At 42.0% G+C, this 5,000-nt stretch overlaps 1 protein-coding gene and 1 long non-coding RNA gene across 7 annotated transcripts in view; one reads left to right on the top strand and one right to left on the bottom strand.

Annotated features, from left to right (window-relative positions):
• LOC129057982 (uncharacterized) overlaps positions 1-4,825 on the bottom strand; it is a 12,761-nt gene extending 7,936 nt beyond the window's left edge. Inside the window, exons 1-5 of one of the 2 annotated variants that reach the window (XR_008522768.2) lie at positions 4,587-4,825; positions 1,760-1,822; positions 804-926; positions 566-679; positions 1-37 (exon numbers count right to left, since the gene is read on the bottom strand). The exon at positions 1-37 is cut by the window's left edge and continues 107 nt beyond it. This is a non-coding gene — a long non-coding RNA (uncharacterized LOC129057982). The remainder of the gene's footprint in view (positions 38-565; positions 680-803; positions 927-1,759; positions 1,823-4,586) is intronic. The other variant, XR_008522767.2, reaches the window with a different exon arrangement.
• Positions 1-5,000, top strand: part of ZEB2 (zinc finger E-box binding homeobox 2) — a 132,110-nt gene that overhangs the window by 70,674 nt on the left and 56,436 nt on the right.

Raw genomic sequence — 5,000 nt, 5'->3', positions numbered from 1 at the left:
CAGCCACCAACTCTGAGTCAAGGCATCTACCTTCATTCTAATCAAGAAGGGAAGATACAAAGTTTCAAGAACAGTCTTCACCTTGCACTGAATCTAACGGGGTCTTACTCAGCCACTTTCCACTACCTTTCAACCTAAAAGCCAAGAAAAGCAAGGATTTGGATTTTAAAGTTGTACTTGTTATACGTGTTCATGGGTTTTATTAGCATTGTTGTTTTTTAGGGATGAGGGGTGTTACTGGAGTGGAAGGGGGAGCTGTGTTGCTTTTAGTTTGTCATTTAGGGTGTTAAAGTTAGTATGGGTTTCAGTTTGCATTTTAAAAATTAGAATGGTAATGAGCAAGGTGCCAGAAGGAAATAACAAAGCACATTTTCCTGAATAGCTCTCCCTGTCTTCTGTGTTCAGATTCCACTCTGACTTCCCAACCCGGCTTCCTCTCCCGCCTACTCCCTTCTGAGGTGCAGCGTAGAAGTTCATTCTCAGGTTTCTCTCAGTTTGCAGGACGAGATGCTGCCGGCCAGGCCAAGGGCAGTTATGCCAGCTCAGTGTAGTGTGGCTTCCTTACCCCAGTGCGTGCAGGCTGAAAGCTCAGCCAGTTTCTCTTTCTGAGGCTGCTTCACGTCTTCTCAGGAATTTCCAAGGCATGGACGTTCATTTGCCTAAAACTCTCTTAAACTGCCTGACAAAAAAAATAAGTACCTAAGTACGACATAAGTGGTGCACCCACGCAGGATAATTAGGATTGATGTGCTCTTTTAGAGGCACCAGATCCTCAACCTCCCCTTACTAGTGGCATTTCTCACCTGCTCATGTGGTGCCCACCTGTGGCTTGCTGGCATTGCCACTGCCTGCAAGTGGGGAGATTTCCAAGTTCAAAATGAAGGCCTGATTTTACATGGTGGAACGCTGTAGGACTGTGTGGAGCTCTGTGAAGGAATTAAGGATGGCATGAAATCCTAGTTTGTGTCACTGCTCCCTTGTTTATGTTCTTTCCTCGACTATTCCCACGCCCCCTCTCCAGATTCTGCATGGCTTTTATAGCCTCTAGTAATTATATCAGCAGCATGGAGTCTATTTTTATCTCTTCTGAATGTGTGCAACGTAAATGTCAAAAACCATAAAGGCCCTTTTTAGCATGTACCTTGCATGCACAGTTTGAAAAGTGTGATGCAGCATTCAGAGAGATGTTGCATTTTGAGGTGAGACAGATGAAAAGTGGAAAACTCAATTTCACCACTTAGCTGCGTGAACTTTCAGTAAGTCCTTTATCATCTTGAACGCTTAGCATTTTCTTCTGTAAAATGGCATCCTGCTGCCTACCTCATAGGGTGGCAGCGCGGAACCTAGTTTAGTGTCTGGGATGCCCCCTTTCCACAGCAGGTGCCCCCAAACTCCTAAATTATATATTTCATGCTTAAATATCATGACCTTTCAGTGCCCTCTATTGCCCTTTATCCAACTTAGAAACGGAGTAAAAATAAAATCTTACCAGCTCAACATGACCACTGTAAGTCACCATAGGATTGTCACAAAATTAGCATGTGAAAGAATGATACAGAACTCACTGTCACCGAAAAACTGTCCCTAGACTTGGCTAATAATTTATAATAATACCTAGCATTTATTACTAAGCACTTTCTGGGAGCTGGTCTCTAGGTGCTTTACATGTAAACTTCACAACCACCCACTGACCCAGTGGATGGATACTCTTGTCCTCCACTTAATAAAGGAGGACATGGAGGCAGGTTAGATAACTTACCAAAAGTCACAAGTTAGGAAGTTAGTCAGCTGGATTCAAATTGAAGCATCCTGATCCCAGAACCTACAGAAATATAAAATGTCTACCAGGCAGGAGCATTCACATGGCTGAGCTGCCCCAGCTTCTAGGCAAAGTTGTTTCCTCTCTTTGCGCTTCCTATTTGAAGTTGGGCCCTGAAAGAGGCCAGATGGGCCCGTCAGAAGGGCATGCGAAGCTGCAGTCCCTTACTCGGCTACGAGTTAGGCACCATCATGCTTCAAAGAGGAAATGGCCTCAGCATGTTCAGGTGGTCCAGTACCATGGTACGGTTTTTATGGCTCATTAATTTATCTTTAATTGAAGATAAGTTGGGAGAATTTAGAGGTGTGAGAAAATATGTTCTTTTCTAGTCAAAAATTCTCCTCTAGTTGTGATGAATGGACAAGATGGGAGTAACTGGGGGATGTGGTAAGGAATAATAATAAATAATAAAGAACATATTTGTAGGCCCTCAACAAAATCTAGTGATGGAAGGAAGAGCATATATAGGCATGTTAGACATATGAGAAATATCATAATACATTTTATGGGTAAGCTAATAAGAACCAGTTATGCAAATTTTCTCTACTTTTTTATGAACTTATTGATTACCCCAGTCATTTTTCCATTGCTACCACTGCATAAAGCAGAGGAAGCCAGTGCAGTCAGAACCCTCTTATTTATACAGTAAAGGCTATTACCGACCAAGTACTTAGCAGCCAGAGAAATCTTGCATGTAAAACAGAACTGGGGTCTGAAGAACTTAGAATATATCATTTAGAGAAATATGATTACTGGTATATACTAAAGTGCTCCAACTTTTTAAAAACTCTAAAATCAGTTGACTGAAATTTACAGTTATTAAACTTAATTCTTTTTTTTTTTTTTTTTTTTTTTGAAACAGTGTCTCACTCTGTCACCCAGACTGGAGTGCCGTGGCGCAATCTCAGCTCACTGCAACCTCCACCTCTTGGGTTCAAGCAACTCTCCCACCTCAGCCTCCCCAGTAGTTAGAACTACAGGTGCAGGCCACCATGCCCGGCTAATTTTTGTAATTTTTGGTAGAGATGGGGTTTCACCATGTTGGCCAGGCTGGTCTCGAACTCCTGACCTCAGGTAATCCGCCTGCCTCAGCCTCCCAAAGTGCTGGGATTACAGGTGTGAGCCACTGCGTCCAGCCAATTCTTAGTCTTTGGTACAGTGCCCATGAGTCATCAAATTCATATGTGGAAGTTTTTGAGAGAAGAAAAAAAAATGAGAGTAGATTGATTAATGACTATTAAAAACACCCTGGGATCTAGGAATACCCATAGTAAAGAGCACCAGGCACTGGATAGATAGTTGGTCTAAAGAGCCGGGACCTTGCTGAAGATAATATATACATGTAACATGTTTTGTGAAAATGGAGTCCTGAAGATGAAAGGTGTATCTTTTCCATATTAACTAAGTGACTTAATTGCTCACTTACTAGGCTGAGAAAGGGGAGCAGAGGGGATGTGGAGGGGGAAGAAGGAATGAAGGAAGGAAGGAAGGATGGAGGGAGGAAGCAAGGAAGGGAGGGAGAAAAGAAGGGAGGAAGGAAGGATGTGGAAGGACAGAAAGTGGGGAAAGGATGATTCAATATCCTTTGACTACTGACATATGGCCTATTTGGGGAAGTAGAAGATGGTGCATGGACTCTCCTGAAAGCATCATATGAATGTCTGAAAATGTTATTGCCCACACAGTGCAAGTGCGTTTAGGTATGTTTTAAAGTAGGCGGGCTAACTCTGAACTAGGGATTCCCGAGTTTAACTGCCTTATGAAGGTTAGAATTTGAGCACTTAAGTTCAGGGAAGGAAGGAAGGGGGAGAGAGAAGAAGGGAGACGGCACTGCAGGTAGAGTATCCCCACATGTCTTACCTCCTCTGAAAGGCTGATGCAACAAATGCAACTGAAAAGCCAAAGTATGGATACGTTTTCAATTTATTTCTAAAGAGTTCAATTTAATAACTGTCTGAGACTGAAACGATTGACACAGCAGAGCTTCTAGTAATTATAATTCTGAGATTCCCCAAAGTGGAAAGTCCTAGGAATACTGCCTGAAATGACAGTGCATTTGCTGTTCAGGTAAAGTTCTTTAGGAATTTTCTCTGATTCTGATTTCTATTTCTAAAATTTTCAATCATCTTCACCATTTTCCCCCAAAAAATGAGGGGTGCATTTCTGTCATTTTGTGTATGGTTGGGTGGTATTTTTGTGTCTCGGTTAGGGGTTGTGAAATGGAAGCTCTGGAGGGAGGAAAGGCACTCTTGGTTTGCAACTGAGAGCAAAAGGTACCACCTAAGCATCTTCTGTGAGACTAGGGTGCTTCCTTTAGATAAATGTGTATCTGTAATGAGCTTAACTAAGCAGGTAAGGTGTTCATTAGCTAGGCAGGGTTTTCGAAGAGACAGAGAGGGAGAGTGAGAGGAAGAGAGAGAATGAATGTGGAAGAGTGAGAAGAACAAACAAGTCAAAGCATTTGTTCATGCTGCAATCTACACATCAGTTATCCCGCTGTGCTAATTACCACCTTTCCGTACCCCAGGTACCTAAGCATTCACACTTACTCACTTTCATGCCTCTGATCAAAAAAAAAAAAAAAAAAAAAAAAGACGAGGAAAGAAATGATAGAAGCAAGGGATGATGAACCCAGAGGTGAAATACGTTCTTAGATCAAAATTTCCTTTACATATGAAAGTATAAATAAGGGGTCTTCTCCATCTTGCCATTGTTGTTTTAGACAATTAAATATTTGCAAATGTTTTAATTGCAAAATATTACTTACTGTCAGGCTTCCAGGAGTGCTTCCATCTCGTCAGCCCTTGTTTCGATACTTAAAAGAAGACAGAGAGGTGAGAATTGCTGGTCTTGCCTGAGATTTTGGGGTTGTGCCATTAGAATGAGATCAGATCATTAAAAGTCAGTGACTACTAATTATCAGGCTACTTTTCTGAGGCTATTCAAGAATTGGGCAGTGAGGAGCCAGAGAGCTACCTTTGTATCAAAACCTTGGTGTTCCCGCTCACCGACTGAACCTTCAGCTAACAATTAAACATTCTTTATTATGATGAAATCTGGGCTTGGAATCCCTGTTGGTTTGTGGGCTTCCTTGTCAGGGTGCTCATTTTCTCATTTCAGAGTGAAGTTGGATAAAAAGAAAACCTATTTCCTGTAGCTCATTTGATACCTGGTGGGGATG

Source organism: Pongo abelii, chromosome 11 (assembly GCF_028885655.2).
Source record: "Pongo abelii isolate AG06213 chromosome 11, NHGRI_mPonAbe1-v2.0_pri, whole genome shotgun sequence".
Taxonomy (NCBI): Eukaryota; Metazoa; Chordata; class Mammalia; order Primates; family Hominidae; genus Pongo; species Pongo abelii.
This window is presented reverse-complemented; position numbering and strand designations above follow the sequence as displayed.